General features: G+C 52.4%; 1 protein-coding gene across 5 annotated transcripts in view; it reads left to right on the forward strand.

The window, feature by feature from the left end:
* CTIF (cap binding complex dependent translation initiation factor) overlaps positions 1–13,586 on the forward strand; it is a 279,877-nt gene that overhangs the window by 137,793 nt on the left and 128,498 nt on the right. The gene's annotated exons all lie outside the window — the stretch shown is intronic.

Genomic DNA, 13,586 nt, shown 5'->3' on the forward strand with positions numbered 1-13,586 from the left:
GAACAACTAATTGAATTTCTGAAATGGTACATTTCCTTTAGTCAGAGAAAGGTACAGCCTGTGTCCTTAAAGTATTCCCTTACAAAATTAACAAGTTGAAGGCGATTATTTCTTTTACCAAAGATATTTGCAATAGGACTACGGACTTCCGACTCCAGTTAAAGCAGAGTTGCGTGCAGGAAGTTCTTGCAAGCACGCAGCTTTGAAGGAAATCATCTTTATCTACTCATGTCCCATCTTTCTTCCTCATTGGAAATATTCGCCAGGATAAGAGCGTGTTCCTTCTAGTTTTCAGGTTGGACAACACATGGGTCGGGACCCGTTATTTTCCCATGGTACTCATCACATGAATATTAAACTTGGCAGCTTAGCTGTTAGTTTTAATGTGGAAGGAGAGAAAAGGAGGAAGCAAGGTACCCCTGCATAGATCAAATATGGCAACCCTAGAAATGTATACTTTTGACACTGCCAACTGTCCACAGTGCGAATCCAAGGGAAACCATGAGTGGGCTAACCTTTTACTTGGCTTGCTGTAAATCACGCTTATCATTTGTTCATTCATTTTCTCATTCTACCAACAAACGTCATGGAGTACCTGCTATGTGACCATCACCGTGCAAAGTGCATTGTGATGGAAATGGAAACCAGGGGTCCGTTGCCCATGAGACGCAACCCCAGTGAATTCTGGGTTGGCGCGTGCTATGGTTGGTGCTGGGTCTCGGATCCACCGCTCTCTTGGGCACTGCGTAAGGTTCCATCCTGGGCCTGAGTTGATGTACCCACTCTACTGCGCAATGCTTTGGGTCTGCCATTTAATTGAATCCAACCTCCCTTTCCTCTCCTGTCGAGAATGGATAATAAGAGTACCTCCCTCTCTGATGTGAGGTTTAAATTAGTCGATACGTGTAAAACTCTTCCCTCCATGCCGGCTCCGTGAGTGATAGAAGCTCTTATTACCCTTATCACAGCTTACAATCCTTGCAGACATATTTAGTTCCTTCTTTGGTAAGGAGACCTTTTGAATACCTTCCAGGGAAACGGAATTGCTCACTCAGTGGAAGGGAGTGTATTTATGGGGCAGGACTGGAGGGGAAGGAAAGCCTTTGCAGGCTAGCTTCCCCCCATTGTTGGGCTAGCTTATCCGTACGGGACTCAGCTCAGGGATGCCCTAGCCTCACCTTGCCATCTTCTTTGTCATCTCTGGCTGCCCAAGGTGGCCTTGGAGGTGGCCTAGGAGGTAGCCTAGGAGTGCACAGGCAGTATTTCCCCATGGATAAGCTGCCTCGACCTCTTCCCCAGCTCTCAGTGTTCTTGGTCAAGTGGAAGAGTCTCACTGAGCATGGGCAACATGGGAGATACTCTTTGGGAGGTCAGACTTTGACAGGGAAGGCAGGACTCTGAGGAGTCTCCTAGCCTTTGCCTACTCTGTGGTCCCGGCCATGACCCGGAATTCAACCCCATTCCCCCACCCCCCAACCAGGTGCTTCACACCAAGCAAAGAGCACAGATCCAGGGCAGAGAGCAGGGGCCAAATGCTGTTCTGGCGTCAGTGACCATAGCCCAGGAAGGGCCATTGCGTGGGACCTTCCTTATGGGTGCCTGACTCCCAGTCCCAGTTGGAGCCAGCCCACCTTCCAATGGGAGCCTTGTTTTGAATCCCTGTGGAGACCATGCCTACCTTCTTGGACCCTGAAGCTTATTCATCCCTTTGCCCAACAGGGTGAACTCTTGGTACCTCCTCCCTGGCTCTTGTTCCTTCTGTGACTTCTCCAGACCATGTTCATCCCCTGTTGGGTCCTGACCCCTCTCAGCCTGTCTGGCGTCAGCTCTGTAGACCGAGAATACTCTTGGACCCTCCTCTTTGCAGGCTGGTCTGGGCACAAGCACCTCCCATGCGGGTTGAGTAAACATGTATCCAAAGACTGGCCAGGTGTGTGCCCATGTGTCCTGTCTTTGGACTTCCAGCACCTCGTTTAATCCTCACAAGGGAAGGTTTGCTTAAGTTCTCTGTTTTAGAGCAGAGGAGACCACGGCCCAGAGAAGGGAAGGGAGCAGACCTACGGCCTGGCCCGACTGGCCTCTGGCCTTGCACTCAGGATGGACTTGGCAGAAGTGGGATGCTTGTTACAACCTAGGGGGCCTGTGGAGTCAAGTGGTGGGCACCAAACATCCACAGTGTCATTGTCACTGTGCAGGCCAGTGAACAGCCACCTTGGTTCTCAGAGGGCTTACAGTCTAACCGAAGACTGGGGGGATCCGGGTCTTCAGATCTCCTGTATTTAATGGGAGGAGAGTTGCAGTGATGGATGGAGGGCTGAGGGAGCCGTGGAGCGTCATAACTGCTTACGACCAGGAGACATTCCTCGGCTGAGAGCCATGATCTCTAGGCCCCGGGTCACCTGTGAATGCCACCGGCCCACAGAGGAAAGGGGGTGGCCCAACTCTGGTCCATCCAGAGCTGTCAGTCATCTTAACTTTTCATCCAACCAGTAATTATGGAGGACCACAGTATCTATCACCGCGGGGCATGCAGAAGTGAAGGAAACACGGCCCCTCAACTCCTGAAATTTCAAAACGTGCTTGGGGAGATAAGCTAAGAAGCAACAACCTAGCTTATTTAGATACCAGGATGGAGCACTAAGAAGTTTACCCAATGTGCCATGTCACCAAGTTGATCAATTCTCATGCGAACCAGGATTGGTTCTTTTATGGGCATTGATGCCAATGGCAAAGTCTGGACAGTATTGCAGGGGTGAACAGAAGTGGGGAAGATGTGGCAGACAGAGGGAAAAGCCTGGTTCCAGAATGTGTGGTGCAAGGGTAAGGCAGCAGCTACATTGGGGGGGGGGGTGTGGGATGGACACCCCTTAAAGCTCTGGGAAACAGTCTACCTCCAACCCCAAGGCAGGAACCTGGGTTTCCTAGCCCCCCGGCCCAGGGCACCTTCTGTTGCATTACCATAAGCAGAAGCTTAAAGCCAGTCCTCAGGACCAGAAGTGTGGGGTACAGATGGGGAGGTGGGGGATAGTGATTAATGCTTTTCCTCCAGGTAGGCTTCTGATCTGACACAGGAGCACAGGCAGTGAGAGCAGAAAGAATTGCTTCCTCCACGGAAGTGATTTGGTTGGAAAAGCTGTGGTTCTGCCAGGAGTCCTGGCCATGCCTTTAAATCCTGGCCCTCGAGTCAGCCACCCAGGCCCATAGCCCCGAAGCCAATCCCATGGGCCCAGCTTATGCACACTGACCTTCCTGGTTATGCCAGGGGGTGCTTGGAGCCTGGAGCTGGGTGGCTCTGTAGGCCAGCTCTCCACTCCTACTAAAGGGCCACACTCTGGTCAATGTCGCCTTCTCAAAAAAGAAAGGAGGGAGGGAGCAGGATCTCATCCTTGTAAACCTCATGGATAAAGGGCACAGCAAGTGCATCAGCTTTCCCTTCTGTTTCTGCAGCGGGGCCATCCGGCAGATGGGCGCTGCCCTTCTGACACACCCCACCTCGGGAGGGCTACAGGGAGGGCCTGGCGCTTGGCTGGGGAGGCATTTTGCTATGTTCCAGGGAGGCGGCGTCAGTGTTTGGAGCTGCTGGCAGCGGAGGGCTGTGTGCCGTACGCCAATGGGTCCTCACCAAGCTAACTGCATCGTATCAGTGACCCAAAGAGGGTAGCACAGGGCCCAGGATGGGGAGGGACGGTCAGTGAGCAAATGACCAAAAAAAAAGACAAAAACTTGCATTTGCTTCCAAAATAAAACCAAGCAAAAACTGATGGTGGCTTGATTAAATACATGAGCAGGAAGGGAAAGGCTTGGATTACATGAGTACTTGCCTTTTACACCCCGGAGGGAGTGATCACTGCTGTGGTCCATGACCTAGGCCGACACAGGTAAGCCAGAGGTCTTCCCACGGCCCTTTGGCAAAAGGAGAAAAATGCTAAGTTCACAGTTTCCTTGGAGACTGAGGTCAGGTGAAAATGATCACATTTGTGCAGCATCGTTCTTGAAAACCTCTTAAATGGCCTGTGAACTTGAGAACACTTGGTCCGGAGTATGTACCCTGGGTGATAATTGTGTACATATAAATGTATCCTGTGTGGTCTGCTACAAAGAGGGCATGAGCCCCATAGGGTATTTTCATTTTATTTCTAAGTACATGTGGGTGAACTTGAGCAAGGTAGGCAAGCACCTGCCTGGGACCCTGTGTAAAAGGCCGTCTGTAGGGTGGCGTCATACTTTGCACACAGCGGAGGCTGATCCGAGGAGAGGACCACCTTCTATTTAAAGTCCTGTCCTTTGTGAAATGAGGGTTATGGTAGATGGAACGTCCTCAGGCAGAGAGAAACGTAACAACTCCCCATTTTTAAATTTAAATTTTACCGGTCTATAAAATTGAAAAGGCTGGGAACTACTAATCTAGGCCTACTACTTTATTTAAATCAAAGAAACTCTTAAGCTTTGTATGTTGAAGACTAAACAGAAGGAGAGTCAACTCTTCCATTTTTTTTCTCCCATAGTGAACATCAGTCTCAGTTTTGGCTCTGTCTCTGTCTGTCCACCTAGTCATTCTGGCTGGGCTCCAATGTCACTTTCTTAGACCTTTTCCTGTCCTCTGGTCGAAAAGCATTGTCCTCTTCTTCGTTTTGGTTGTTTCTTTTTGTTCCAGTTCACCGGTCTCTGTTTAAGTGATCTCTTTCTTTTTAGCTCCATCTTGTTGGCTGTCCCCTTCCCCTTGCGGGATGGAAGCCCTGATCAGTCCACTGCTGGGTTCGCGGGAGTGTCGCAGGAGTGAATGAAAGCCCAGTGGTTCCTGAGGGAGGGGCCACATTTTGGCCTCTCGCTCCCAGCACCAGTGCCTGTGCTACCCTTGGAGGTGCTCCACAGTCTGAGCATAGAAGCCAGTCTCTCCACGCCCTCTCCCTGCACCTGCTCCTCGTCTCATGTGGCTTGACCTCTTCAGTGGCCTGCGAGCTGCCCGCTGCCCTCTGGCCTGGCCAGGCTGACCTGACTCGGTGTTTCACTCACCACTTCTCTTGTGAGAGGTGGGCGTTGACTGTCTACATGGAGGAGGCTGAGGCTGCAGCAAGCTGCACTTCTGTCCCCTGAGAATGTTCTGGACACAGCCAGGGGGCTCAGGAAGCGGTTGGTGAGGGGACCCTGGTGCCCACATTCTAGGATGGCGTCCCTGGGGGTTTGAGCTGCTGCTTCCTGGCAGGTGCATGAGGGACATGGGTGGAAATACTGAGGAGGCCTCAGGGGTGGGGGGCTTCCCGGCATAAGGATTTGGAGTGCAGATGGTGACATATCCCTAGCACAGACTGTGCCAAAGAAAAGAAGAGGTTGAGGGGCATCTCAGCATCACTGCTAGAGGTCATTTGGTCAGGAGATCCCGCCACACGGCCCGCAGGTGCCCTCATACTTACTGACCCCTGACTACTCCCAGTTTGTGTACTGAGCTGTACCAGAGATCATTCAGGAGAAGCAAGAGCAAACCATTAATTAACGCCTGCTTCCTGGCAACCTGCACCAAGGCCGCCATCTTTCTTAGTCTGCTTCCGGTAACTGACGATAGCCTCAGGCACCTCTTCCTCCGGGAGGTCCCTGTTCCATTCCATTTCTTGCACCTCTTCCAGCCTTTGGTCTGCCATGGCTCGAAGGCGGTCGCTTTTTCAGTTCATCAGGCCTCCCGGGACCCTCAGTAAATGTCCCTCATCAGGAGAGTGGAGAGCACATGTCTGTCCCAGTTGCATCCGCATGGCTGCTGCCATGTCAGTGAGCCCCGGGAATACCACTGTGCATCCAGGATGGCCCCTGGGCTCACTTGCACAATGGAAGGCTGACAATGGTCGTGGAAAATCCGGCCCCTCGGCAATGGGTTCCTTTACATTTTACGCCATAGAATGCAGAAAGAATGCTCTAACATTGTTCTGTTGTTTCTCAGAAAGAATGCTCTAACGTTGTTCTGTTGTTTCTCAGTTTCTGTTCATGTTCTCGCCCATTTTTTCTCTTCATTCAGAAATTGTCAAGCAAATGCCATTTGTATTTGCAATTGCCCAGTGGATTCTTCCTGACGTGGGTTCCAGTGGGAAGGGGCGGGGGTGGTCATGTTTGCTTCCCATGACTTCATGGATATAATGAGATCCCATGCCGGACTGCTTAGGACTTCTTTGGTTATGAGTGATAGAAACCCACCTCAAAATATTTGAAAGATAAAAAGGGGAAGTTTATTGGCTCACAAAATCAAAGGAAGTCATGACTAAAGAGGCAATTATTTTCATCTTCATTTTCCACCAGGAGGCACCCGGTGTGGCAACAGAGCCGGGATCCAGGTTGTGTGATGGGTGTGTGAGACATCAGTCAGGACTCCTTTGGTTTTTATGGTGAGAAACCCAACTTGAAGGAAAAGGGAGGGGTGGGTTCCCCATGAGGGCTCGCTTCCCCATGGCAGCGAGCTAGTCTCTGTGACTGCCCTACCATGCAGCACAAACCCCCAGATGATGATGAAGGTCATGGGCTCAGCCTGAAGACTGACACAGGCAAAATGTTCACAGGCAATTCTGGGGGGTCCCAGAGAACCTAAGTTCAGCTCTTCCTCTAGAAGAATGTCCAGTTCTCTTGGAGCCAGCAACAATAGGCAAGCAACAGCACTTTTTCAGAGTGAGTGGAGTCTAGGGTCTGCATTCCAGGGTGTGAGTGGAATTGTAAGCAGGGGGCAATGCTGGTGGTTCAGCCTCTTGGTCTCATCCCTGTCTACGTTTATCTGTGTTTTTTACATGGGGGCTCCACCTAAGGTCTTGGTTTTTTTTTATTATTCTTTTATTTTTTTTTAAAGTCTCTACTGCTTGAAAAAATAAATTAAAAGAAAAGAAAACCACAAATTTGAACACAGGGAAGCTTGTCTGCCCCTCACCTTTCTTTCTAGAACAGTGCAGCCTAGAGATTCCAGGAATTTTAGAAACATTACCTGTTTATTTCACTGGACGTGACCCACACATCCTGCCCACGTGCCCACAGTGAGACCTTGGTAGGATAACTTCTTAGAAGCTTTGAAAAAACATGACTCCCCGCAGGAGGAAGCCTCTGCTATTGAGACAAGCTCATTGTCAGGGAGCTGTACATGGCATTTTTATGGCCCATTAAGTTGCCAAGTGCTGTGGCTGCTTTGTACTGTTCACTCTTGGGATATCTCCCCAAGTTGGGCTGGAGATGGGGGAGCCTGGGGAGGCCTGAGCCAGCTTGGCCAGAGGTTCTGTCCTGCCTCTTCAGGGCTCCAGCTCCCTTGGCTTGCCCAGTGGGCACAGCAGAACCAATATCCTGTCTTTCTTCTGCCAGACTACTGATAAGGCCCTCTACCTGAATCTTCTGGTATCTTCTGGAGAGAAGGAACCTTTAGTTCCCATGTACTTCTTGCGAGCGACAGGAGCCTAGTAGGGCCGATCAACATGCATGCTCAGGAAGGAGAGGAGAGGGTTCGAGGTCTCCAAGAGGTCCAGGTGGAGAGTTGACATCCAGGTGTGTCACTGGACAGAGAAGAGTGGGAACACACGCCTACCTCGTCAGAAAAGTGGTGAAGACGCCTCGCCACGTGAACCCCCCCCAACTCCCCTGCTTCCCAATAAAGGCCACACAGTGCTGTTCGTCCAGATCTTCTGCAATCTGGGGGATGCTTTACACACTAGGAGGAAGACTCTTGTATTGGTATAATCCTCTCCCTCTGCAAAGCGCTAAAGTGTGAGCAGAAGATAACAGACATGTGAGACCGTTCGGCTTGGATGATTTCTATCAGGCTCAGGTCTGGGATTAGTAGACACAGGTCAAAGGTCACAGGAAAATCTCCCTGAGCGGAAAGTGGGCACGGGGTTCCACGAAGTGTGTATGTCTTTCCAGCTTCCCTGCCTTTCCCATCTTGCTGGTCCCTGCAGGTGTGCCCGATGGTGGGGCTGGGCCAGAAGGTGGGGGAACCCTGCCTACTTTGGGGATTTGGGTCTCCTCAGACAAATCAAAAGCACTGGGAAGTAGGGGACTGGGCAGGGTCTCAGGCTGTTGGTTGGATGAGGGACCAGAAGACCCCAACACAGAGCCTGGTCCTCCACCCCTAGAGCTGCATGACCCTATGCGTTATGGCCCCAAAGGCCTGGAGTGGACAGGTGTGGAGTTAGTAGCACTTGCCCACTAGGGAGTATCTGATGGCCTTAGGACCACCCATATCAGACAGGGCCCTGGAGAACCGCATGAAAGGAGCAAGCTGCACCTGTGGAGGGAGCACATGGGGAGACCCTGAGGCCAGCCTCGTGCTGTGAGCCTGCAGCTGGGACCATGCTGTAGGATCTGGTTGGGAGAGCCAGGAGCGTCCTCATGTTCTAGGTCCACCATCACAAAGTACCACCAACCGGGGGACTCAAAGAACAGACATTGACTGTCCCCCAGTTCTGGATCTAGAAGTCTGGGATGGAGGGGTCTATAGGGCCAGTGTTTTTTCTGAAGACTCTGGAGAAGAATCCTTTCTTGCCGCTAGCTTCTGGTGGCTGCCAGAATTCTTTGTGTCCTTTGGTTCAAGCTTGTGTTGGTCCAACACTGCTGGTGTCTTCTCATCGCCTTCTCCCTCTGTGTCTCCAGTTTCTCTGTAGCTAAATTTCTTTCTTCTTCTAAGGACAGCAGGCATTGGGTTTAGGGCCCGCTCTCCTCCAGTACGAACCCATCTCTACTGGATCCTATGTGCAAAGACCCTATTTCCAAACGAGGTCATGTTCACAGCTCTGCAGGGTAGGACTCCAACTAATCTTATTGAGGCACAGAACTGTACCTGTTCCAGGAGGAGAAGAGGACGACAGAGATGGCCCCAAACTGGACACTGGTCAGGAGCACCAGTGCTGGCCCTCAGAATGCTCTGGTCCTTCCCTGTCTGCCCACAGCACCAAGCAAATCTCCACACACTCCCGTGACACTCGTGTCATTGGCCAGCAGTTGGAGGCAGTAACACACCTTCTCATGAGCATCTCTCAAACTCCTTAGGACCCAGCCCAGGTTCCAGCTCCGTGGCAAGGGCTTCTCTGACCCTTCTCCTAAGGAGGGTCCTCATTTCTTCTTTGGCTGCCCAAGGCGTCTCTGTTCAGTGTCTCCATGGCCCGTGGCATCCATCAGCTTACTCCTTTGTGTTCCCTGACCTCCAGGGCTGGAGCTGGGTCTGTTCGTTCTGGTTTTCTCCCTCTGAGGCACCTGGCACAGGGGAGGCCTTTAGCGCTGGCTGCGTGAGAAAGGACCATGGATGGACATACGGGTGGGTGGGTAGACGGACGGAGGCGGAGTAACAGGAGTCTCCCCTGACCATCCCCACCCCCGCTGGTGCATCCCCTTGCCAGCCTGCTCTGCTCAGTAGCATTTTCATCAATTATCACAGCATCTGCTTATCTGACCGTTGTCTCTCTGCTTTCACTAGAATGTGTGCTCTGTACAAACAAGCATTTTGCCTATTTCTGTTTTACTACTGTATGCGCAGTGCCTAACATGGCCATTTTTATAGGTCAAGGTGAATGGAAGAGCGGGTGGGTTTTGGGGGGGTTGGAAGTGGGGAGCCTAGCGGGAGCGTGTCACTGTGATCACAGAGTCAGTGGGTTGCAGAGCCGCCCGAGCAGAGCCATCTCTGTGCAGGCTCCTTGCTCGGTGAGTTCGTTGGCCCTCGCTCACGACACTCTTCCCCCAGGGACAAGGCCCTTGCACTCCCAGCCTGGGGCCTGCAGCCTGCTGGGCTTGCCTTTACTGCGCAGAAATACTGCCCCGGGTTGTGAGGACCCGCCTCAGCCTGCCCTGGGATGGGCGGACTTCACATAACGTGTTTCTGCAACTGGAGCCATCAGGGACTGGCCCGCAGAGCTGCATCTTAACGTTGCCGACCTCCGAGCCGGGTGTGTGTGTGTGTGTGTGTGTGTGTGTGTGTGTGTGTGTTGCACGTGTATTCAGCCAGTGCAGCATGCAGAAGGAGTATTACCTTCCCTCTGTCCCTGGAGAGGCTTGGTTTATATAATCTACTTGTCTCCCAGGCCCATTTAGTGAGCAAAAGTGGTCAGAGGTTGGGGGTAGACTGCAGCCAGGTTTCAGAGGGCTGGGAAGAAGGGTTCTGAGCGGAGAAGTGGAAGAAGACCAGGCATCGCCGGGGGTGGTCACCGGGGGTGGTCCAGCATAGCGCTCTGTGACGGAAGACTGTGGAGACCCGCCAGGCAGCTGGTAAACCAGAAGGCCGGTGCTCTCATTTATGGAGGTGTGGGCGCCCTCCCACCTGGACTGACATTACCTGGACTGACATCCATAGGGACCTCTTTCAAAGCATGGAGTGGAAGAATTTGTTAAGCAAAGAATTACAGCAAAGGCCACTCTCTGCTCTTAGAGGGTAATTCCACCAAGCCTGATAAATTTCTCATTCTCCACTTGAGGGATAGATTCTAAAAAGCAGGGAGGGATCTCTGGTGTAAAGCCAAAGCCCCATCTCCCCTGGCCAGGCCTGGAGATACCAGTGCACACTCCTTTCTGGATTCTCATTAGTCGCACTGGTCATTGGGTGCCTCTTGCCTAGGATGTGCCGCCCTTTGCCACCCTGGCTTATGTAAAATGTTTTAGGGCTGCTGCTTCCTGGAGAGTGATTGAGTGAGAAAGGAACACATTCCTTTGAGGCTGGATCTTCTTTCTTCTTTCTTTTAACACTTGGGGTTCCCTCTACCCAGAATATACTGCCCCCGGATTTTCTTCCCACCTTTTTAAATTGAGACATGATTCACGTTACCCTGAAACTCACCCTTTTGAGGCATATGGTTAGTTGTTTTTTAGTATATTCACAAGGTCGTGCAACCATCTAATTCCAGAATATTTCCCTCACCCAAAAAGAAACCCAGTACTCATTAGCAGTCACCACCCCCTTCCTCCCTCTCCCCAGCCCCCGCCCACCACTGATCTGCTTTCAGTCTGCAGATGTGCCTATTCTGGACATTTCGTAAAGATGAGATTGTACAGTGCATAGTCTTCGGTAGCTAGCTTCTTTGCCGGAGCGCAATGATTCTAAGGTTCACCCACATCACCACATGTATCAGAACTTCCTTCTTTTTAGGGATACCTGGTGGCTCTGCTGGTTAAGCGGCAAACTCTTGGTTTCAGCTCAGGTTGTGATCTCAGGGTCATGGGATCGAGCCCCACATTGGGCTCGAGCTCAACAGGTCTTTGCTTAAGGATTCTCTCTCTCCATTTCCCACCAGTCTCTCTCTCTCTCTCTCTCTCTCTCTCAAACAAATAAATAAATCTTAAAAAAAAGAAAAAAAAAGAAAAGAATTTCTTCCATAGCTGTATAATATTCCATTGTATGGACATACCACATTTTCTTATCCAGCTGTCGGTTAGCAGACCCTCGGGGTGTTTCCAGTCACAGCTGTTGTGAGTGAATGATGTTGAGGTGAACATTCGTGTGCAGAGTAAAGAACTTCTGCCAACGCAGATCAGCAGGCAGCTAGCCTGATGGCAGGGGTGTGACTGAGCACAGATTTCCTCTTTCTTCATCGGCTGGCCTCGTCTTTGCCCCTGTTGACACCAAGTCACCCTCGTCTTAGAAGGAGCGCAGGCAGTATCCTGAGTTGCCTGTGTCCCTTGGTGTCGACCACCTGCCTGAGAAGCAGAGTGGATGATTGCAGAAGGCTCTCCAGGGAAGCCAGTGTGAATTGTGTGCCTGTCTCCTGCAGGAGCCCCTGAAAGTCGAATGCAAGGCACTTACTCATTCATTCACCCAGTCCAAGTGGTCTTGAGGGTCCTCCAGCACCCGGGCCTGGATTGCTCCTAGGGAGGGAGGGCCTCAGAAGTGCAAGATTTTGTCCTTTGTCACTTCTTTAACGGATTTCTGGCCTCGCCGTGAGGTCTGCCAGCCTCGGGCCAAAGAAGGCACAGGCCGAACTTCTGCCTTCCTTTCCCAACTCCGCAGCTGGGTCACCAGCCCTCTGCTCATCCCTCATCCCTTCCCTAACCTGAGCTCCCCCATCGCCGGGCAAACCACCTCAGTCTCTGTGCCAGGAACTGGGGGCTCCACGAGGAGAGGGACCAGTGCAGCCTGGCCGGTTTGGGCCCACCCGGCCCTGAGCTGAGTGTCAGGACGATGGGGAAGATGATGAAGGTGAGGGAGATGGAGAAACCCCCGGAGAGACCTACAGACGCTTGCTCCATACCAGGCCCTAGACTACGTTCTTTTCAACCTTCATCAGCTCAGCTAACCCTCACCGGGACCCGAGGAGGCTGATGCTCTTATGACAGATGTGCAAACCGAGAGCTGTCGAGGGGAGATTAGCTATCGAGGTCACACGATCATCGAAAGGGAGAGCCGAGAGCTGGCTGCTCCCCGTACAGCTGCAGAGCCCATGCTTAGACTACTGTGACCTCGTCTACGTGTGCACACATATATATTGATTGGGGGGGGGAGATAGATGGATGGACACTTCATTAGAAGCCCTGAGTGGCCAGCAGGTCCCCTGGGCCACACTGAGTTCGGGGAGAGCTAGGACTGCAACTGCGTTGGAGTCCCGAGGGCGGCTGCCTCCTGCTACGGTGCATGGAAAATGAGGACAGGGTGCAGGGCAGAGCCCCGGACTCTGAAGCCCCAACAAGGGCGGCCGCACGTCCCGGGCTCGTGGAAGACCCAGGGCTGCGGACAGCTCCTTCTGCCCGGCCCCGAGGTGAGGTCCCAGTCCAGGCCGCCAGCTTGAAAGGGAGCCTCAGCTTCCTTCCATTGTCTGCGTGGGGCACACCCAGTGTGTTCCTGCGGTGACCCGAGGCCCGGAGGGAGGGAAGGGGCCAGCCCAGAGCTGGGTCAGGATGGGAGAGGGGAAATGAGAGGGGAAGACGTGGTGCTTTTCCTTGTTTGTGTTTTGTATTAAAGAAAAGCAAATAATATCCTTTGAGAAAACCATTAAACAAAGCACATCCTAAGGCTGCAGAGGCCCATTGTGGCTGTCTGGAACCCAGAGTTCATTCATGACTTTTCGGCCAGATTATTGGAGGCGAGGGACAGGGTAGGAGGCAGGGGTTGTTATGACAATGAATGTTGAGATGTGCATCCCCTCCCTGGACTCCGTAGGAGGTTAGGCCGTGATGCATCCATAATGCTAGAGTCCCCTGTCCTCCTGAGCCTGTTGCCTGTTGTCCTCCTACTGCCCCACCCTGGGAAGCTCCTTGAGACTGGCCAGAGCTGTCAATATCCAGCCCACCTCGGTTGGTGGCTACACCCTGAGAAGGCAGCCTGATGGGACCCTCCATGGTGGAACCTGCAACTAGAGGGCTGGTACCATAGAGGATCTGGGCCTCAGTCTACCCATCTATAAAGTGCAGATGGTTGGGCTAAAGGAACGCTCACTGACCACTCTGCAGCACACTGGGCCCTGTCACTCCCTCTTACCCTGTACGTGTGAAGGGCCTTGTGGGCCACATGGGGGGTGACACTCCGGGTGTAGTGTGCATCAGACCTGTACACGGGTATCCCAGACCCAAGTCAGACTACCCCCTCCCCCCAGCCCTCCAGGCCCAGGTCCCCTCCACCACCCCCTGCCCACCCCCACCCTTACAGGTTGCCCATAATA

The sequence above is a fragment of the Mustela putorius genome, unplaced genomic scaffold (genome assembly GCF_011764305.1).
Source record: "Mustela putorius furo isolate JIRA1106 unplaced genomic scaffold, ASM1176430v1.1 tig00003858_pilon_pilon_pilon, whole genome shotgun sequence".
NCBI lineage: Eukaryota > Metazoa > Chordata > Mammalia > Carnivora > Mustelidae > Mustela > Mustela putorius.